Source organism: Macaca thibetana, chromosome 8 (genome assembly GCF_024542745.1).
Source record: "Macaca thibetana thibetana isolate TM-01 chromosome 8, ASM2454274v1, whole genome shotgun sequence".
Classification (NCBI taxonomy): domain Eukaryota; kingdom Metazoa; phylum Chordata; class Mammalia; order Primates; family Cercopithecidae; genus Macaca; species Macaca thibetana.
Window position 1 is genome coordinate 4,231,558 of NC_065585.1, and position 23,068 is coordinate 4,254,625.

Here is a 23,068-nt window from a genome sequence, read left to right on the forward strand (position 1 = left end):
GTTGCTAAAACAGCAAGTGGGCAGTAAGCCTAGTGTTGATAGAATGGAGGCTTGTAACTTGCTTAAATTCTCCTTAAACTACATAGAATAAAACATAAAGCAAAAAGCGATTATCAGAATGTGACTAAGGTACTCAGTGCTAGTGTATCCATTCATTTATTCATTAAGTCATTCATGCATCATATAAATGTTTATCGATAATCATGTGCTCTAGATGCTGTTTTAGATAATGGTGCATACTGTTGGGTATACAATGGTGAACAAAAAGCAGATGTGGGGAGTAACTGGGATGGTTTGTCTTTGCATTTAATGAAGAGAAGAAAGCCACTTCCAAGAATGTCAGAGTAATTCAACAAGTGATGTTTTTTAGATTTACACTCCTGATAGAAAGGAGGCAGGAAAGGCAGAGTGCATGGAAAGAAATGCTTCCAACTGCAACCAACTGGAGCTTTTTAGACCTTTACTTTGGTTTTAATTAATAGTGCTTAAGTTTTTTACCTGGTGTGTAGATCCTGAGGCTGCAGAGCTGAAAGAGATTGTCACTGTCCCAAGAATCTTTTTCTTTTAGAGATGGAGTCTTGCTCTGTCACACAGGCTGGAGTTCAATGGCGTGTTCTTGGCTCACTGCAACCCCCGCCTGCTGGATTCGAGTGATTCTCCTGTCTCAGCCTCCCGAGTAGCTGGGATTATAGGTGTGTGCCACCATGCCTGGCTAATTTTTGTAGTTTTAGTAGAGACAGGGTTTTGCCATGTTGGCCAGACTGGTCTCAAACTCCTGACCTCAGGTGATCCACCTGCCCTAGCCTCCCAAAGTGCTGGAATTACAGGTGTGAGCCACCATGCCTGGCCTAGAATAGTGTTGTTTACTTGGAGGAGGAAGAGACTGATAAAAAAGGCAAAATTTTAATGACCATTCTAGTAAGCTTCACCACAAGATTCCTTTGGGGTAGTGGTCATGTCGCTGGTACCGTGTGTGTCCAGTACCTTGTGCAATGCCTGGCTTGTGTCTGTCACTTAATAACCTATATTGAGTGAAGAAATGCTGTGGAGTGCAGGAGAGGGGCATCTAATCTGGGGGGAGACAAAGCAGCTCCCACCACATGTACATCCAGTTTAGCCATGGGAAGAGATCTAGGTAGAAGGAGCAGCAGATGGCATAGAGATGTGAGAGAAAGTACAAGTTGCTCTGTAAACTGACAATGGTTTAGTTTTGCCAGAGTGTAGGATTCATAGGAGGCAGTGCTGAGAGACATTAGACTAGAAAGTTAGACTTGGCTTGACCAGTAAGGGTCATAATAAAGAGTTTGGATTTTGTTAATAGTAATAGTGTTTTTTCCTAAACAGTAGAAATCAGGTTTCCTAATGCCCAGGCTGACACTCTTCATATTACACGGTGCATGCAATGTCAAAAAAGGATTATTAGGTTTTAGGTTCCATATCCATTCATGATAGCAGGACCATCAAAATTTTGTAAAGCCATTGGTGAACATTCTGTCTTTTGGAGAGAAAGAGGATATAGGATAAATACTTGTTTTCTTGGGAGTAAAGAATATGTAGTTGAAACTCATTAAAGGGCAAGCAAGGTCTGAGTGTTTTTGAATTTTTTTTTTTTCCTGAAATGATGCCAGGAATGTATAGTAGATCTCTGTACATTAATAAATGAAAAAACTTTTGTATTTGCATATACTGTTGCTAGCATTATACATGGTTCTGAAAAGTGATAGTTAAATGAGAAATAGTCTCAGTGGCACATGCCTGTGGGATCCTAGCACTTTGGGAGGCGGGGAGAGGCCAAGGCGGGTGGATCGCTTGAGTCCAGGAGTTTGAGACCAGCCCGGGCAATATAGCAAGACTCCCGTCTCTACCAGAAAAAAAAATAATAATAATTAACTGGGGCGGAGGGTGGTGCCCACCTGTGGTCCCAACTGCTTGGGAGACTGATGGAGGAGGATCACATGAGCCTCGGAGGTTGAGGCTGCAGTGAGCTATGATTGCACCGCTGCAATCCAGCCTAGATGAGAGTGAGACCCTATTTTGCAGGAAAAAAAAAAAATTAGCTGGGCGTGATGGTGTGGCTGAGGGAGGCTCAGGTGGGAGGATTGCTTGAGCTCAGGTGTCTGAGGTTACAGTGAGCTAGGCTCTCCTCACTGCGCTCCAGCCTGAAAGATAGAGCGAGACCCTGTCTCTTAAAAAACAGGTAAATTACTGATTATGGTTCAGTGGACTGAATCCTGTGGTAGAAACATTCATGCGTAGGGTAGTGCATCCACATCAATCTTGGGTGGGAATAGGGCCATGGAAGGCAGGTTTTTGGTTACACTTGAACTGAACTTTGAAGGATGATTAGGAGTAAGCTGGGTCGGGGAAGGGAAGAACCTTGCAGGCAGAAGGACTGGCATAAGAAAAGGCTTATTTGTAAGAAATAGCATGGCACATTAAGGGAAGTCGAGGTTTTTCAGGATGACCCTACCATAGAAAGGGAATGAGCAAGTGATGGAAAATGAGATAGGAAGCTAGTGGTTTGGTTCTGTTCTTTCTCTCTCCTTCTTGCTCTTAACCCCCTAACCCCCAACCCCCGTCAAGTTCTCCTCTTCCCTGTTCCCCCTGGAATATTCTAGTTGGAATGGGATGGTGAGAAATATTGCGAGGAGGAAAAGGTAAAGGCTTAGAAGGTATGCTTTCATGCCCCAGATAAATGTCAGCAGAATAAGGGAACACAGTTGGAAAATTGCTTTGCAAAGCAAAGAATTTCTAATATCCCTGAAAGTAATGAGAGCTATTGAAGACTTTTGAGTGGTTCACATAATTTGTTTTAGGAAACGTCACTCAGGTAGGTACTGGTGAAGAAGCTGAATTGAAGGGGGCACTATAATAAAGAAAGTAGATCAGTTAGGAGGTTTTGTTTTGCTTTTGTTTTTTGCAACACCGTAACTTGAACTAAATGGATGGCCATGGGATTGGAGAGCAGGGATTTTAGGGGTGAGAGATCAGTGAGGTGAAAGCGTTAGATTGGGTAACTCGTCATGGTTAAGGACAGGATTTTTGGGGCGAGACACCTGAATTTGATTCTTAGTTTGGCTTTTTATTATTATGTGACTTTGGAAAATTAGATAACCTTCTAAATCTGAACTTCTGGAAATGTGTAACAGGAATAATTCCTTGAGAGGTTGTTTTGAGGACTGAGTACTCCTAAGACTCTTAGCACAGAGTATAGCTCGTGGAAAGAATTAGTTAAGAGAAGGTGCTATTATAAGGTGTTTGTTGTTATAGGGTATATATTTTTATAGGACGAAGAACATATATAGGCTGTATTAGAGGGAGAGGCAAGGCCTTAAGGTTCATGCATATTAGTATCAGTGGTCTGTTATAGGGCTCAGGAAACTATAGCACATGGGCCAAATCTGCTTTTGTAAATATGTATTTATTGGGATGCATTCAAATTGTTTATATATTGTCTATGGCTGCTTTTGCACTGCAAAGGGAATATACTTAACACAAAGAATAGGGTCCCCAGGAGAGTACTTAAAGGGCAAGCAGAGGAAGCCTAGGTAGGTTGGGTGGGGGGACCTACAAGGGCCAGGAAGTTTGTAGGATTGCCATGAGTGAGAACGTTACAAAGGAGGGTGGACATTCTGTGGGTTTTTTTTTTTTTTTTGGGCGGAGTCTGCCTCAGTTGCCCAGGCTGGAGTGCAGTGGTGCGATCTCCGCTCACTGCAAGCTCCGCCTCCCGGGTTCAAGCCATTCTCTCGCCTCAGCCTCCCGAGTAGACGGGACTACAGGCGCCCGCCACCACGCCCGGCTAATTTTTTTTTTTTTTTTCCAGTAGAGACGGAGTTTCACCGTGTTAGCCAGGATAGTCTCAATCTCCTGACCTCGTGATCCACCTGCCTCGGCCTCCCAAAGTGCTGGGATTACAGGTGTGAGCCACCGTTCCTGGCTTACTTTTGTTTATAAAATATGTATGTGTGTAACCACATTCAGGTAAAAAATGATTGCCAGCCTTTTATTCCCTTTCCCATCATCTTCTGTGACAGTCATTTCCATTAAAAAAATAATTTTACTCCATATTAAGTGTCTCTAAACATTAGGATTAACTTTTGTATAGTTTTAAACTTTATAGGAATAGAATTATACGGTATATATTCTTTTGTGACAATTGATCTGTGACAAATTGACACTGTAGAGCAACAGGGAAGAGATACTTTTTTGGTAAATGGTGCTGGGTCATTTGAGTATCCGTATAGGGAAAAATAATAATTTGCTTCACACAATAAAAAATTTCAAGTGGATTTATAGATATGAAAAGATTAAATAAAACTGGTATAACGGCATTTAATAGAAATATATTGTGAGCCACATGTGATTTTAAATTTTTCTAGAAGCCAAAGTTAAACAGGAAAAACAAATAAATTAATAATATTTTGTATTTAACCCAGTAATGCTCAAAGACATTTTAATTTGTGAGTAATTTAAAAATTATTAGTATATTTTATTTTGGGGGGTGAGGATACCATAGTTTTAGCAATTCAATGTGTGTTTTACACTTACATCTCAGTTTGGCCTACTTTCAAGTGCTCCTTAGCATGTGGCCAGTGGGTACTATGTTGGAGAGCATAGTTTTAGAGGATAATGATGGATAACATCTTATTATCTCTGGACACAAAAAGCAACCATAAAAGAAAAATCGATGAATTGTGCTACATTAAAGTTAAGACATCATATTCCTCAAAAGACATTATTAGGCTTCGCGTGGCTTTTGTAATCCTAGAACTTTGGGATGCCACAGCAGGAGGATTGCTTGAGCCCAGGAGGTTGATGCTGCAGTGAGGCATGATCACACCACTGTACTCTGGCCTACAGACATTATCTCAAAAACAAAAAATTATTAGGAGAGTGAAAGGCAAATTACAGAGTGGGAGAAGATATTGGTAAATCTTAGTTCTAACAGAGTTTACATAAAAAATACATAACATGTCAAGAAAAAGGTAGTTCACTCATTAGCAGGATGGACAAGAGACTTTGAACTGCTATTTCATGAGTGATAGATGAAATAAAATCTATCACTGTGGATTTGTCTTTTTCGTTTTGTAATTGTTTTTGATTTTTATATATGAGTTACTTAACGACAGGAAATGCATTAGGTGATTTCATTGTTGTACAAACGTCATGGAGTGTACTCAGCAAATTTAGATGGTAGCCTACTGCATGCCTGGGCTATAAGGTATAGCCTATTGCTCCTAGACTGCAAAACTGTACAGCATGTTACTGTACTGAATATTGTAGGCAGTTGTAACACAGTGGTAAGTATGTGTGTATCTAAACATAGAAAAGGTACAATAAGGATATGATAAAAAAGATTAAAAAATATGCCTCCTATAGGGCTCTTACATGCATGAATGGAATGGAGCTTGCAGGACTGAAAGCTGCTCTGGGTGAGTCAGTGAGTGCGTGGTGAGTGAATGTGAAGGCCTAGATTATCACTGTACACTACTGTAGATTTTATAAACACTGTACACTTCAGCTACACTGTTTATAAAAATATTTTTCTTTAGTAATAACCGTAGCTTACTGTAACTTCATAAACTTTTAAATGTTTCTAAACTTTTGACTCTTTTGTAATAATACTTAGCTTACAACAGAGACACATTGTATGGCAATACAATTATATATGTATATATATTTCTTTTAATACAGGGTCTTGCTCACTATCTCAGCTCACTGCAACCTCCCCTTCCCAGGCTCAAGTGATCCTCCCACCTCAGCCTCCCAAGTAGCTGGGACTGCATGCGTGTGCCACCATGCCCAGCTAATTTTTTCTATTTTTTTCTGTAGAGATAGGGTTTCACCATGTTGCCCAGGCTAGTCTCAAACTTCTAGACTCAAGCAATCCACCTGCCTCGGCCTCCCAAAGTGCCGGGATTATAGGAGCGAGGCACTGCACCTAGCCACTATTTTCTTTATATCCATATTCTATGAGCTTTTCTGTATTTTAAAAAAATTTTAATTTATCATTTATTTGTTTGTTTTTGAGATGGAGTTTTGCTCTTGTTGCCCAGGCTGGAGTGCAATGGCATGATCTCGGCTCACTGCAACCTCCACCTTCCGGGTTCAAGCAATTCTCCTGCCTCAGCCTCCGGAATAGCAGGGACTACAGGCATGTGTCACCATGCCTGGCTAATTTTATGTTTGTGGTAGAGACAGGGTTTCTCCATGTTGGTCAGGCTGGCCTTGAACTTCTGACCTCAGGTGATCTGCCCACCTCAGCCTCCCAAAGTGCTAGGATTACAGGTGTGAGCCACAGTGCCTGGCCTAATTTATCGTTTTTAAACTTTTTTGTTAAAATGAAGACACAAATACACACATTAGGGTAGACCCACACAAGGTCAGGATCATCAATATCAATATCTTCCACCTTCGTATTTTGTCCCACTGGAAAGTCTTTAGGGGCAATAACACATATGGAACTGTCATCTCCTAGGTTAACAGTGCCTTCTGGAATACCTCCCGAAGGACCTGCCTGAGCCGTTTTACAGTTGTTGTTGTTGTTTTTAAATAAGTAGAAGTCGTGTACTCTACAGTGATAATTAAAAGTGCACAGTAAATAAATAAGTCAGTAGCATAGTTGTTTATCAAGTGTTATGTACTGTACGTAATCGTATGTGCTATACTTTTAAACGACTGGCAGCACAGTAGGTCTGTTTTCCCCAGCTTCACTAAAACACATGAGTAATGTGTTGTTTCCCCCAAGTGGCTTTTTTTTCCTTCCCCTCTTCCCCGCCCTCCCGTGTTCTCTATCTATTGTGTTACAGAAATTTCTCACATGTCTGGTATTCATTTCCTCGTGGTGAATCAAAAAAATTCTTCGGAAGCTTTAGTAAGTGAGTTCAGCCTTTAGACTCTGACTTTTGCATCAGGATATTCTGGATGGCCCATTTGTTGGGAAATCCCCAGTGTTGGTATCTTTAGATCTTTCTTCTTAGACTTATCAGGTTCCTGCAGGGTAAAGACCTGACTCTCTGAAGTTTGGCAGGAGAGTGCATAGAGGGTGGTGGAGGAGCTGAAATGTGTGTTCAGTGACTAGATCGACCTCTGTTTTGTACAGTTGGGCAGGGTGGCTTTTGTCTAAGGATGCTCTCCTTTTCCAGAGAGCCCCCAGTCTTCTGTCATGGTTGGGGAGTCCCATGAAGGCGTGGTGTTGAGACTTTAGCTGCATCGTAGATAGTCTTCACCCAACCTCCACCATCCTTTTTGCCTCCTCCTTCTTTACCCCTTGTTCTGTCTGCATTTAGTGCTGCCAGTTCTGAACCTTCTCCCGACATGGCTGTGGAAATGGAATTGGTTCTTAGTGTTTTTGGCTGCTGGCTTGGTCTGGCTGCATTGGGCCTGCTGAGTCATTTGCTGTGCTTCCAATCTTTTATAGTTTGTTTCCTCCAAGTTTTTCTGTTTTCTTGTTTGTTTGGTTTCTGTCTTCGGTGTTAGAGGCTTTTCTTGTAGCTTCAAAAATTCTGTTACTTTTTCTTTCATTTCTCCCTGGCCCGTGGGTTTGCTTTTTAAATTTATCTTTTTAATATGTCTGTATTAGTTTGTTCTCATACTGCTAATAAAGACATACTTGGGACTGGGTAATTTATAAAGGAAAGAGGTTTAATTGAATTCACAGTCCCACACGGCTGGGGAGGCCTTACAATCATGGCAGAAAGTGAAGGGGAAGCAAGACGTGTCTTACACACGGCAGCAGGCAAGAGAGAGTGTGTGCAGGGGAACTCCCCTTTATAAAACCCTCAGATCTTGTAAGACTTACTCGCTATCATGAGAAGAGCGTGGGAAAGACCTGCCCCCATGATTCAGTTACCTCCCACCAGGTCCCTCCCACAACACATGGGAATTATGGGAGCTACAATTCAAGATTTGAGTGGGGACACAGCCAAACTGTATCTATCTCTTTTGTATAATTTTAGTGGAAGTGAAATAGATATGTATATTCTGTTTGCCATCTTCCTCTGAATTTGTTAGCTAACTTTATGTCAGATTAATTATGCCTGTTGATGTTTTAATGGTTCTTAGTTATTTCATGTATATTTCCTTCAACTAAAATATGGGTTTGAAGACAGGGCTTTTCCAAATTTGTTATTCTTCATTCAAGGTCCAGTACAGTATGTATGGTAAGCAGTGAAGAAGCTGACTGTAAGGTGGACAGTACAATAAAACCTTGAAAAAAACTAGTGAAATAATGGTGGTTTTATATGTATCTCATATATAAATATATTATTATGTATATATATATATCTCTTGTCTTTCAGGTTCTCTTTGCAATGGAAAGAGGAAAGAGAAATTAGAATTGTTTTTTAAATTGTCATTTGATTTCTTCAGAGTTATTGTGGCCTTCTGAACTGTGAGTATAATTCTCTTGCTATACTTGTGTCTTGAGATTTTTGGTTTTGTTTTTTCTTTCGCCTTAGTGTCTCTTTGTCGTACAATGGAAATAAACAAAAGGTAGTTGATTTTGCAGAGTGGGTTAGGGAAGAAATAGAAATCGTTTAGTGCCTATTATGTGTAGATACTTTATATATAATTTTTTTCTGAGGTAGTATAATAATGGTTAATAATAACGTGCTTAGAATAGTGTCTGGTACATTATAAACACTCTAAGTTACAATTACTAATTGAATCCTCACAATAACTTTATAAGTAAGGTTTACTGTTCTTCCCTATTTCACATTCGCATAAACCAAACTACAGAGAGGTTAGAGGTTACTAAGTTAGGGCCGGACACAGTGGCTCATGCTTATAATCCTGGCACTCTGGGAGGCTGAGACAGGAGGATCGCTTGAGTTCAGGAGTTTGAGACCAAGTGGTTGGGTGCGGTGTTTCATGCCTGTAATTGCAGCACTTTGAGGGTCTGAGGCAGGTGGATCACTTGAGGTCAGGAGTTCGAGACCAGCCTGGCCAACATGGCGAAACCCCATCTCTGCTAAACATACAAAAATTAGCCAGACATGGTGTTGCACCAGCTGTTGTAATCGCAGCTACTTGGGAGACTGAGGCAGGAGAATTCCTTGAACCTCCATAGGAGGAGGTGGAGGTTACAGTGAGCCGAGATCGTGCCACTGCACTCCATCTAGAGCAAGACTGTCTCCAAAAAAAAAAAAATTTGAGACCAGCCTGGATAACAACAAGACCTTGTCTCTCTGAAAAAGACATAAAAACAAAAAGCAAAAACCAAAAAAAAATCTGACAAAGGGGGTTGTTACAGAATCTCCCTTATGGGGTTATTAACGAAGATGCTGTGAGATATGCGTAAGGTGTTCACTCAAAATTGTTAGCAATGATTATTTGGTGCCATTTTTCTCATTTTAATGAGCAGAAAACCGAGCTCTAGAGAGATTATATTACTTGTAATTTGTCAGTTTGTAACTTGTAGATCTTGGTGCATGTTTCACAGTTTAGAAATCATACAATTGAGGGTAATCCTACTTTGTCTTGTTTCCAAAGATTGCTCTTTCTTCTAAGTCTGGTGGTAAATTGAGGACAGATATGTTCATAGAATATTTATAAATCTCTTTTGTAGACATTTTGTTTTATGTTGTTACAGTAAATATCTCATGAACTTGGACTTCATGGAGTCAGAATTCATGATAATTTATAGCTGTATTGAATTTGACTTTCGCAAGTGTTTTTGGAGTACGGACCTAGGATTATTTTTTAATTTCCACATGAGTGTCAGTGCACGTCTTTCTTTGTTCTCTTTTCTCTCCCAAATCTATTTCTAGGTATTAGTGAAGGGAAGTTATGTCATACAGTTTCCATTTCTTTGCAAGGCCTAGAAGTCTTGGTCCTGTGTCCCCCTGTCCTTCATGGGCTAAGGGAGAGGAGCCTACTCTGTCCCTTGTGCTGTGTCACATGTGATTATGTCACAGTGTGAGAAGGTCACAGCCCCTCTGTTTGTGTCCTCCTATTTCCCTCCCCGCTGTCCATATTGTACCTTTCTTCCTATAACAGTGCATTCTGTTTATTTGGGTGCGAGTCCGTGTGTGAAGGCAGTTTTTGTTATTTCATCTCTGCTTAACCGGCAGTTAACTTTCACTAAATGCTGAATTAGGACTGTTTAATGCTTGTCACAAAATAAGTTCTCTTTTCTTAGTAGATCTGAGCAAAAGAAAGAATACCAAATGTAACTTTTCAGCAGCATTAGCTGTAAAAATATTTCCTCTTGGTATAGCACAAGACAGTTTCATAGCAGAAATACAAAACTTAATATTCTTAGTGTAATGTGCTGGAAAACGAAAGCCTAAAGAGAGCTGAGATGACAAACCAGTTCTTTGTGACCCAAGAGCCAGCTTATTGGCTCATTGGAACTTTTAAGAAAAAAAGTGTTTTTAAAAAAAATTTTTCTTTACAGATAGAGTATTGCTCCATCACCCAAGCTGGAGTGCAGTGGTGTGAGCATAGCTCACTGCAGCTTCTGAACTCCTGGGCTTAAATGATTCGCCCATTTCAGTCTCCCAGGTAGCTGGGAATATAGGCACGTATTCGAAAAATTTTTTGTAGAGATGAGTCTTCCTTTGTTTCCCGAGCTGTTCTCAAACTCCTGGCTTCAAGTGATTCTCCCACCTCAGCCTTCCAGAGTGCTGGGATTATAGGCATAAGCCACCGTTCCTGGCCTTATTGGAACTTTTTAGCTATAGGACAACATCTACCCATCCTCATTTGTCTTTTTAAAATCACTTGAAAATATGTAAACCCAGGAAAATAGCCAGTGTTCCTGTAATTCCCCCCTCCCCCACAAATTCTGGACAGATGCTCAGGCCATATGTATAAGTCTGCCTTCCAATCCATTGAATTTCATGATGTAATGCTGAGATATAGGTCCCTTATTTCAGAGTTCCCCGTCATAAGTCCCTTGGGCCATTTGAGCTCCTGCAGTACAGGTCTGGTTCCGAAGCAGCTAGCTTTGGCAGAGTTGGTTCTTGGTCCTTGCCTTGATTTTAAGTGACACATTGGAAGACAGAAATTTGGGAAGGAGGTGTTTTAGAACCAGAATTCTAGGCAAGCGAAGGAAAGTCTGGGAGGAATTGAGTTGCTGGGATATATATGGAGATAATTTTCAGGGTTAATGTGGTATGGGAAGGTGGTGGACAGAAAGGAAGGCCTCCCTGAGCCCCTTCTGCAAAATCCCGTATTTGTGAATAAAAGCATCTTTTATAGCATGTGGGCAGATGAGCACAGCTGAGATAGACTGGGAGTGTTGACTCAAAAAAATACTTTTTTTATTGTTTATATTATTAGGTACCTCCTAATATGTAGTGGTCCCTCCATATCTGTGGGGAATGGTTCCAGGATTCCCCCAAGATACCAAAATCTGTGGAGCCTGTCTCTTACATAAAATGGTATAATATTTGCATATAACCTATGCATGTCCTCTCATATACAGTTGCCCCTGAACAGTGCGGGGTGAGGAGTGCCCATCTCCTTTGCAGTTGAAAATTTGTGTATAACTTTTGACTCCCCAAAACTTAACTACTAATAGTGTCACAGGATCCTTGGGGTGTCGCTTCACCAGCCAGAAATCACGTTGGCCGGTGGCACCTTCTGCCTGAGTACTGCCCATGCCCACTGGGCTTGTTTCGCCCACTCGGCTTGGCATGCTGTGCTTGGCTCACACTACAAGCCTGGATCCCACACCTGCCAAGGGCGAGCCAGGTGTGGAGTTGTGAGGGATGTGTGGGTGTGTGAGCATGTGGTCCAGCCACCTTGCACACCCGGCTGCTGTAGCAGGGTGGACAGCTCCAGGCACTGGCACAGGTGCTGGTTCTGTGCAAGGCTACAGCTGGACCAGATGTCCTGCATTAAGCTTCTGCTGTGGGAACCTGCATCTGGATGAGGGGAACAAGGTGGCACCAGAAGAGTAGAGATGTCAGGAACTGCAAAGCCCCAAAGAGGGTGTCATAGCCCTGGCTTGGGGGTTCTCTTCTGCTCGTTGCTCACAACATGGCAAGCAGGAGGCCATGTTTCAGTGCTGTTTGTGTTATAGCTCTTTCAGTTCCTCCGTTCGGCAGGTCCTGAGTTCTTATCCGGTGTCCAGGAAGAATGAGGTACACGGAAAACTGGAGGGTGAGCAAGGTGGAGAGGGGCTTTACTGAGCAGCAGAACAGCTCTCAGGAGACCCGAAGTGGCTAGCTCCTTTCCACAGGCAGGTCATCCCAATGAGTGTCCAGATCTCAGCAGAGAGGAGACTCGCAGTGGGTAGCTCCTTTCCACAGGCAGGTCATCCTGGTGAGTTGAAGGGACCCAAAGTGGGTAGTTCCTTCCTGCAGCTGGTAGTCCTAACATCTCTGTGAGTCTGGCTGAGTCTGGGGCTTTTAGGGGCTGAGAAGGGAGGAAGTGCGGTGGGCGGGCCCGTAAAAAGCTCTGGAAGTTCTTACTCCAGGCCACGGACTCCACCCAGAACTGGTGGCCTGGCCCCTGGGCTTCAAGGCTTCAAGGCCCCCTGGCTTGAAGGTGGAATTTCACGGGGGACCTGCCCCTTTCTACCCAGAAGCCTTTCTGCCTTCTCCCACCATCAGCATGCCATCCATGGCACCTAGGCTGTTTGTAACGAGGTGTGCCTGCAGGCCTACACTGAGCCACTCTCAACTCCCTCTTGGCCTCCCTCCCATGCTTGTCGGTGCCCAAAGTCTGGAGTGGGCCAAGGCGGCAGGGGGCTGGTATGTCAGCACTGCCTCGAGTGTGCTCACACTTGGCCAGGTTGTGACAGACTCAGGCTCAGCCACAACTTTGCTCTGCCCTGGAGTGGGCTGGGGAGAGGCCAGGAGCCTGTGAGGACAGGGGGGCTTCCTGGACCCCTAAGAACGCAGGGATGCCCAGGTCTGGAGCCGAGGCTAGGAGGCTGCAGCTGTACCTGGGAATGCGGGGCTCCCCTCTACCAACTCAGTAGGGGATTGGGATTCCCACCTGTTCCCAGCTCTTGCTGGCCCTACTGCAGCCTGTGTCTTGGCAGCAGCCCCTCCAGATTGGCTTCTGCTGCCATCAGTACGGTAGACTGGAAGCCTTATTGAGAATATAAACAGTCGATTAACATGTTTTGTATGTTATATGTATTACATACTGTATTTTTACAATAAACTAGAGAAAAAAATATTAAAATCATAAGGAAGATAAAATTACTTATTCATCAAACGGAAGTGGATTGTCATAAAGATCTTCATTCTCATTGTCTTCATGTTGAGTAGTAGGCTGAGGAGGAGGAGGAAGAAGAGGGATTGGTCTTGCTGTCTCGATGGCAGAGGTGGAAGGGGAGGCAGGAGAGGCAGGCACACTCAGTATAACTATTATTGAAAAAAATCCCTCTATACGTGGACCTGCACCATTCAAATCCATGTTGTTCAAGGGTCAACTGTACTTTAAATCATCTCTAGATGGCTTATAATGCGAAATACAGTGTAAATCCTTTGCAAATAGTTGTTATACTGTATTATTTGGGGGATAATGACAAGAAAAACGTCAGTACATGCTTAGTATAGATGCAACCATTGGTTTTGTTTTTCCTCAAATATTTTAGATCCATGGTTGGTTGAATCTGGATGTGGAACCCACTGACATGGATGGCTGACTGTATTGTATGTTAAACTTTATCATTTGTGACTTCTCTGTTTTGAATGACCTGTTGATTTTCTGATTTGGGATATAAAGGTTTAGCTTATTTATGTTATTCCCCATATCTCTTCCTGCATTACTTATTGTTAAACAGTTTATATGTGTATTTTTCTTTTAGAATTCTTCTATTGTAGTTTTAACAATGTCTGTCTTTTGCTTGGTTTATTGATTTATGTCAATATCTTGATTCCTTTGTAAGATAAAGATAGTATTGCCCTAAATATTGACTCTCCCCCCCAATTCCAGCATGTCTGCCTGTTCTGCCTCGTATTTTATGTTTTTGTTATTCCTTTTATTTTGGGATTTTTACGTTTGCATTTTATCTGCAACTCCAAGTGTTCTGGGTACTGCTCATGGGTTGAACTCTAAAACTAGTTTATTATTTTTAATGTGAAGTTTTCTTGAGCTTTCCCAGCTTAGCTTTCTTTCAAGGTCGGTTTTTCTCTTTGTTTTCTCTGGTACTTATTTCTTTTCATGACGGTGGTATTCCCTGTATGTCTGATGATCCTTTATTGTCTGTAAGTGTATAGGGAAGCAGGACTAGCCACTTTTCTGAGTTAGATTTAGCCCTTGATGGGAATTCAGAACTGAAGTACTTTGCTTCAGAATGCTTTTAGTCTGTGGGCCCCTAAATAACAAAATAAAGTAGAGTTTTACTGTAAGGATGTTAACACCTATACCAGAAACCTTTGCTTTATTTTCTAGAGAAATAGCCCCTTGGGATTTTTTAAAAATTAAAAAAAAAAAAAATTTTTTTTTTTGGTCTGAGGGTAAATGCTGAGTTAGCCTGGGCACAACTAGTCAGTTAAACCCTCTGTTTTCACCCCAGGCTATTAGCATCAGCCCTCACCAATACCTCATGGCCAGGCCCAAAGCCTCATCAAGATTCACTTGAGTTTTGTCTCTGTTTTACACATCACTGTGCATGTAGCTCCTCTTTAATAGCTAGATATTTGTTGAATTCTCATCTTTTGGTGGCTCTTCCCTTCCTCTTATTTACCTTTAAAAAAAAAAAAAAAAAACTTGAATACTTCAGTTTCACTGAAGTCTTCACAGGAATAGAACTCATTACTCCACCACCTTGAACTTGAAACCACTGAGGATTTTAGGAGGTGGGGTGGCATGTTGATCTGTAAGGTGAGGGTTTTAAGAGGTAGAGTGATATGTTGGTTTGCTGTATGGCTAGTTTTAGAGTTAGATGAGCCCGAGTTCACACTTTGGTGCTGCCACTTTTAGCTGTGGAACTTTGGCCAAAACATTTTATTTTTCTTTTCCTCAGTTTCCTCATTTATTGAGACATTGTTTGTAGCAAGGTGATGTGGGGACAGTTGAGGTAGTTCTTTTATAATGCTTCTGTATTTCTCTAAAGTAGGATTTGAAGTCATCTCCTAAGAATGAGTAGAAAAAGCAGTGCTGGGGTTGATTTGATGATAGTGGAGGAGGTTTGAAATAGGGGTAGTGAAGAAGAGGAGAGAGCCAAGCAGGGATGGAGAAGGCTTGCCTAGGAGTGTTGTGGTTCAACTGAGATTGGTGACAGTTAAATTAGAATGTACCTATTTTTTTAGTTAATGGCGTTTTTGTCTGGTGCTAACCCCTAGCAGTCCAGGTATATAGTCTGGTATAAGTTGTCCTTATATTTGTATTGAATCATGAAATGGATTTTTTTCCAGGCTTGTTTATTGGAAGGACGGTGGGAGTTGGTAATACTGGTAAAGGATTGGTTTAAACTATGACTTTACAATTCAGGAAATGTTTGTTGAGCTTCTACTAAGTGCTTGGCATGGTTCTAATTGCTTTAGATAGGTGTATCAGTAGACCAAACAGAGTCTGTATAGTGTAGGGAAGCAGATAATTTAAAAAAATAGGCAAATAAGTACATCATGCGATGTACTGGAAGGTGGGACATGGGATGAGAAAAAAGTAATGCCATAGTGTCAGTGAATTTGAGGTCTGAATAGGGTAGTCTTAATAAGCCTCATTGCAAAAGTGAGCTTTGAGCTAAATACAAAGGAGATGGGTGTATTCATGCAGGAAACCGCAGGCTCCTGTCCGGTCTTCCATCTGCTTCCCAGAAGCTATGGAAATAATCTGTTTTAGGTGTTGATTTTAGCATTTACATCCTTGTTTCCTAATAGTATTTGTGTGCTCCATTAATTTTAGGAAACATTATATGCTGAACTCCTATCATGGTAGGTAGGGATTTTCTCTCTCTTACGTGGTCTTTCCTCTCCCCCATCTTCCTCATGTAGTTCTAGAACAGTTTTTGTTTAGATCCGTATTTTCGTTTTTAATTATTTTGACTTTTAAATATAACTCAGTATTGAGCCAATTAAAGTAGTGTGGTTACATTTCTTATTCAGCTTTGTTTTTCTTGTTTTCTTGGACTGAAAATTGCAGTTGTCCCTCTTGTTTGCTTAATATTCTTTTTTTTTTTTTTTTTTTTTTTTTTTGAGACGGAGTCTCACTCTGTCGCCCAGGCTGGGGTGCAGTGGCCGGATCTCAGCTCACTGCAAACTCCGCCTCCCGGGTTTACGCCATTCTCCTGCGTCAGTCCGAGTAGCTGGGACTACAGGCGCCCGTCACCTCGCCCGGCTAGTTTTTGTATTTTTTGGTAGAGACAGGGTTTCACCGTGTTAGCCAGGATGGTCTCGATCTCCTGACCTCGTGATCCGCCCGTCTCGGCCTCCCAAAGTGCTGGGATTACAGGCTTGAGCCACAGCGCCCGGCCAGTTTGCTTAATATTCTTAGGTCTGGCTAAGATTTCCCACTCTGACAGCTCTGTAAGTAAAGCCTCTCAATTCATTTCCATGCAGTCAAGTGTATTCATTTTGTCTTCACCCCTGAGACAAACCCCTCCTGGAGCTTTCCTTCTCCTTTTCCCTGCTTCAGTCTAGAGAGGTTGCTTTCTAGACCTGCTATAAATGGTACCAGGGTGGAGAAACCTGTGGTACTAGCAAAAATAAGGTGAGAACAGGTAAGACAGGTAAGTAGAAAATACTGATTGGAAAAATTGATGGGAAGGACAGAGGAGGAATGGAGATGATTTCTTCCTGGGGAAGCGTATTAAGGAGAAACTGTAGTTGAGGAAGGTCATTCTAGGTAGTAAAAATGGTGCCAAAAAAAAAAAAAACATGGAGATGGAAGTGATCTGTTATTTTTTGGTGACTTGAAAAGCCTGTTTTGTGTTACCTTGTTAGATTATGTGTTTATTAACTTATTGGCTTTGCCCTGAAGAGCTTTAAAAAAAGTTTAAATGGGAATTGTGACAATCAGGCCCTGAAGAGCTTTAAAAAAGTTTAAATGGGAATTGTGATAATCAGAATGTTAAACACCGATATATTTTTTGTTTCATTTTTTTGAGAAATAAAGATCTCATTTTGTCAACCAGGCTGTAGTACAGTGAATGGCATGTTCATAGCTTACTGTAAGCTTGAGCTCCTGGGTTCAGATGGTCCTCCTGCTTCAACCTCCCAAGGAGCTGAGACCACAGGCGTGAACGACTGCGCCTGGCTAATTTTTAAAATTTTTTGTGGAGGAAGGCGCTCACTATGCTGCCCAGGCTAATCTCAAACTCCTGGGCTCAAGCGATCCTCCTGCCTTGGCATCCCAGAGTGCTGGGATTATAGGCATGAGCCAGTGTCCGGCCTTGATGGTAAATTATTAATGTCCTAAAATCTGAACATAGGGTGTATCAGGAACACTTGAATTCAAGTGATAACCTTAAGCTGTTGATTTTATGTATTGATTTACAGAAAAATCTTTATACATTGGTTACAAAAACTTAATAATCTTGGCATCTAGCTATCCAAGCCAATTCATCAGTGCAGGAATGAATGCTGTAGTACCACTTCAGCTTTCAGGCAAGAACAAGGTGAATGACAACAGGAAATTTAAGAAGCTGCTCCGTGTTTGGCCAAACTGGGGAGAGGGCAAGCAGAGAAGTTGGAAAAATGTCATTGAGGCATGTAAACTCAACTTTCGTTTGTATGGCATAGCTATATAGAGAAAATTAAGCCATCAATAATGAGATACTGAAAAACCAAGAGATTAGTTCCTTTCTAAAAGAAGCATTGCTCAGTTTGAAATGCTGAGGCAAAATGCTAAGAGATAAGGTTCATAAGTGGTCTTCATGATTGCAAACTCTAGGGTACTTTTTGTGTAAATGCATGGGACTTCTCATGGATGATCAGGCCCTTATATTCAGTGGGTGCACTGTATACAGATATGACTTGCCGTCTGAAGCTTTGGCTTTTTACTCAGTTTTGTGAAGAGCACATCTTTCTCATCTTTATTTACATTTGTGATTCAGGAGTCGTGGCTGAAAGAAATAGTCCTAAATCATAATAGCTGTCATGTGTCAGTCATTGTGTTAATTCAAATCTTAATTCTTTACAGCAACTCAGTAAGGTTTTGGTTACTATTCTCATTTTACAGATGAGAAACTGGGCTTAGAAAAGTTAAGAAAACAGTCCAAGATTCCTTGTGGCAATATCAAGTTCTCCATTTCCTTACAGTAAAGCTTAGCCCTTAAGCTTAACCACAGTGCACAGTTGGGAGTCATACATTTAACAGAGAGAAGAATAGTGCCACCTACTGAATTGCCAGTGACCCTTTCCCCTCTAGTATAGTACTTCCTTTTAAAATGTATCAGTCGTATTAAAATGCGGTATTTCTGCAAAGCCTTGCAAATGTCTTAATCATCTGTGTTGCTGGCTCATACTGAGGGAAGAGTGTAGTTTCATAAAATACTTGTAAAAACGGAAAATTTTGATTTCCTGATTCTGAATGTGGGCAGGCAACTTTGCGTAGGATCTTACCTTCAGAGAAAGGAAGAGACGGGGATGAGTGTTTTTTTCTTTCAATCCATCTTTGCATATCATAGTGTTGTGAGTTGGGGTGGCAAGTAGGCAGTTTAGATTTTTACCCAGTACTCATTGATTCCAAGTGGCTTAACAAAATATACAAACACTTTAGCATTTTTTCCTTGATAAACTGTCTGATTAAAAAGGATAGGTGTCTCAATAAAAATTTCAATGAAAGAGTGGCCAAAAGATTTGAACAGATGTTTCATCCATTTCATATGAATGAGAGTAAGCACACAAAAAGATGTTCCACATCAGTAGTCATTAGGAAATGTAAATTACAAACACATGAGATATCATTGCAACCCTATTAGAATGGCTGATGTTAAAAAACAAAAAGAAGATGACAGTGCCACATGACAAGAATGTGAGACAGTTAGTACTCTCCTGCTTTGCTGTTGGAAGTGCAAAATGTTACGATTGCTAAAGAAATTAGTTTGGCACTTTCTTATGAAGTTGAACATAGACTTGTCACCCAACCCAGCAGTCCTACTTCTAAATATTTACTCAATAGAAATGAAAACATTTTCTTACAATGACCTCTCTGTGAACGTTTATAACAGCTTTATTTGTAATCACTGGAGACAGCTCAAATATCCATCAGTTGATAAATGGATAAACAGATTTTGGTACACCTATACAGTGGAATCCTGTGCAGCAATAAAAAAGGAACTAACTGCTGACGCACCTAACAAAATGGGCAAATCTTCAAAGCAGTCTACTAAGTGAAAGCACAAAACTCCATATGACTGTGATTTCATTTATATAACATTTTGGTAAAGACAAATCTGTAAGAACAGAAATAAAATCAGTGGTTGCCTGGGGCCGAAGAGAGAATTGAGTACAAAAGAGCATGGGAGCACTTCTTGGGGTGATGGAAGTAGTCTGTATCTTCAGCATGATGGTGGTTACACAGACCCATTTGTATTAGGCTGTTCTTGCGTTGGTATAAAGAAATACCCAAGACTGGGTTATTTGTAAAGAAGAGAGGTTTAATCAGCTCACTGTTCTGCAGGCTGTACAGGAAACATGGCACCGGCTTCCAGGGAGGCATCGGAGAGCTTTTACTCAGGATGGAAGGTGAAGTGGGAGCAGATGCATCACATGGCGAGAGAGAACAAGAGAGAGAGTGGGAGGTGTCATACACTTTTAAACAACCAGATCTCACGTGAACTCACTTATCACCAAGGGAATGGCACTAAGCCATTCATGAGGAATACACCCCCATGATCCAAACACCTCCTACCAGGCCCCACTTCCAACACTGGGGACTACATTTCAACATGAGATTTGGCTGGGAAACAGATCCAGTCCTTATCACCATCCACCTAATGTTTTTACTGTGCAAGTTATGCCTCAAGAAATAAAACTTTAAAAAGAGAAGAAAAATTTGACTTACATGCAAACAGATATTATCCATCTACTCTTGCACACATATATGCACACACACACATACACACACTCATTAAAGCTTGAATTTTCTTTTCAGTTGGATCAACATCTATTTGTCTGGATTAGGTATCACCAGAGTTTAAGTGAAGTAGATTTCAGTGTAGACACTGCTTTTGAAAACACAATCTTGGAGTCCTTGGTTCATTTATGTAATCTGATATTTTTGTGGCCTAAAGGCTTTATATTTGTCTTTGTATGAGACTGTATATTATAAAGGTCATATAATTAGCAGAAATAAAAGATGTTTAAAAGTTATTTTACTATTTGTTGCTCAAGTTCTTGTAACTCTGGAGAAAAATAGTTTTATCAGCTTTATAAATAAAAATGCCATTTCTTATATTGATGAAACTATGCAGTCTTCAGCTCCATCTTTTAGTTAATGAGCTATAATGATAGGATACATTTATGTTTTAAACTGCTAGAATTAAGAACGTACACAGTAAGCCTAGGTGCAGAGGTTCATGCCTGTACTCCCAACCCTTTGGGAGGCTGAGGTGGGAGAATTGCTTGAGCCCAGGAGTTTGAACAACATGGCAGCACCTCATCTCTACCAAAAATTTTAAAATTAGCCAGGTGTGGTGGCACATGCCTGTGGTACTCAGGAGGCTGAGGTGGGAGAATTGCTTGAGCCTGGGGGTGGTCAGGCTGCAGTGAGCTATGTTCACCCTACTGCACTCCAGCCTGGGCAACAGAGCCAAGTCCTTCTCTCAATTAAAAAAAAAAAAGAATATATGCAGTAAATAATAAAAGTTAGTTTCATTGATCTTAAGGCTTTGTTACAATTATAAATTAAGTTTCTTAAAAGTACTCATGAAGTTGGGGTGGTAGTTCATACCTGTAATCCCAGCACTTTGGGAGGCCACGGCTCGTGGATCACTGGACCTCAAGAGTTCAAGACTAGCCTGGCTAACATGGCAAAACCCTGTCTTGCCAAAAAAAAAAAAACCCAAAAGTTAGCTGGGCATGGTGGTGCATGCCTGTAGTCCCGGGTATTTGGGAGACTGAGGTGGGAGGATCACCTGAGCCTGAGGGGTCAAGGCTGCATTGAGCTGAGATCATGCCACTGCACCTCAGCCTAGGGGACAAAAGTGGGACCCTGTCTTCCAAAAAAAAAAAAAAAAAAAAAGTTGCTCATTACTACTTTGTGGTACTTGTTGATGTCCTGTGGAGCGGCCAATTAGCATTTTTTTCCCCAATAAACTCTTGATTAAAAAGCCACGACACTGAGTAGGAGTGGAATCAAAGTAGAAAGTTGTGTGTTCTAATTTTCATTTAAAAATCAGTTTATTTTAAATGATGAGCTCATCATTTTATGATCTTCAGGATATGCTATAATATGTGGCACTAACAGAATCAGTGATAGAATGAGGTGCATTACAGTAGGACTTCCTTGAGTTGTTTTTTGTTTATTTAATGCATATGCTCTTCTGTGTCTTGAGGCGTGCCTTGCTGTCTGCAGAAGATGAGACCTGTTTATTACAGCCTCTGCAGAGTACTATTTATGTGTTGATCACACAGTATCTACTGGTAGCTTCTTTGACAATTGGTGTTTGGGAACAGGAGGGAGATTACTGATTGTTCTGCTTTTTGTATTTTACTGTCTCACTCCGTCCTTGTGTTTTTCTCTGGGAATGCCTTCATTAACTTAACCTTGGTTTTGAAGGCTTAAAAGTGTGCTGGTATGCTTTTTAGAATTGGTGACAGTTGCAGTTGGTGTAGCCCAGGTGGCAGTCATTCATGGTTCACTTGTCATTGCATGAACTTAGGATAGCTGTTCATGTTATGTTCATTTCACTTGAATTTATGTGTGTGATTGTTGTATTATACATGTTGAATTTATTTTTTTATTAAAAAAATTTTTTTTGAGATGGAGTTTCGCTCTTGTTGCCCAGGCTGGAATGCAATGGTGTGGTCTCAGCTCACTGCAACCACTGCCTCCTGGGTTCAAGCAACTCTCCTGCCTCAGCCTCCCAAGTAGCTGGAATTACAGGTACTCACCAACATGCCTGGCTAATTTTTGTATTTTTAGTAGAGGTGGGGTTTTACCATGTTGTCCAGCCTTGTCTTGAACGCCTGACCTCAGGTGATCTGCCTGCCTTCTCCTCCCAAACTGCTGGGATTACAGGCATGAGCCACTGTGCCTGGCTATGTTCATATTAAACAATTTTATTTTAAGCCTACAGCACCTAGTGTTCTCAGGCAGCCTCCCAATCCCAATAACTACTAACCAGACCCCACACTGCTTAGCTTTTGAGATTGGGTGGCATGGCTGTAGACCATGGTCATATTTTGGCAAGTAATGTCCCTTATAGCAGTTCTTTACCTTGATACAGGATCCTATCTGGAATCACTTGTAATATATAGTCATGACTCTTTAGTCTTTTTTTTTTTTTTTTTGAGACAGAATCTCGCTCTGTCACCCAGACTGGAGTGCAGTGGTGCTATCTCATCTCACTGCAAGCTCTGCCTCCCAGGTTCAGGCCTGCCTGAGTCTCCTGCCTGAGTCTCCCAGGTAGCGCCATCCACACCTGGCCAATTTTTTTGTTTCACTATTTTGGCCAGGCTGGTCTCAAACTCCTGACCTCAGGTGATCCACCTGCCTTGGCCTCCCAAATGCAAAGTAGCATTTCTTTCCTGGTATACAGGATGTTGTATTTTTCATCATAAACATAACTGTTAATCCCAACTTCTTCAAGCAAAAGTCTGTGTTTATTACTTGCCCATCCTATCAGGGATATGTTACGATATGTCAGTGTGAGCAGTAAGTATAGCTGGAGCTAGTGATGAGTAAATGTGAATAGAAGAAAAGTAAGTGGATTTATTCTTTCATTCAGGACACAGTTGAGTGCCTTCAGTGGCCCAGGCCCCATGCTCTACTCTGTTCTCTTGTTATTTTTCCCCACTCATCTTTCAGATTATTGCTTGGTGATTTGGAGTTGTTTTTGGCACCTCCCCTAGTTTTTGGTGTAAATTTTAGTAACTCAGTCTCTCCCCTTTAAAAGATATCTTTCTTAATTTGTGACATCGAGATTATCACTAATAGTTAATGCTAGAGTAGGACAAATATCAAAATAATTTTTCATTATATAAAACTTTTACAA

General features: G+C 41.2%; 1 protein-coding gene across 10 annotated transcripts in view; it reads left to right on the forward strand.

Annotated features, from left to right (window-relative positions):
• Window positions 1–23,068, forward strand: part of PTK2 (protein tyrosine kinase 2) — a 356,647-nt gene that overhangs the window by 33,321 nt on the left and 300,258 nt on the right. For 5 of the 10 annotated variants that reach the window (XM_050801647.1, XM_050801656.1, XM_050801658.1 and 2 more), the window contains exons 2-3: window positions 8,301–8,392; window positions 13,559–13,616. The gene's annotated coding sequence lies outside the window, so the exon portion shown is untranslated. Of the gene's footprint in view, window positions 1–3,823; window positions 3,982–8,300; window positions 8,393–13,558; window positions 13,617–23,068 lie in introns of those variants that run through there. The other 5 variants (XM_050801642.1, XM_050801646.1, XM_050801644.1 and 2 more) reach the window with 4 other exon arrangements.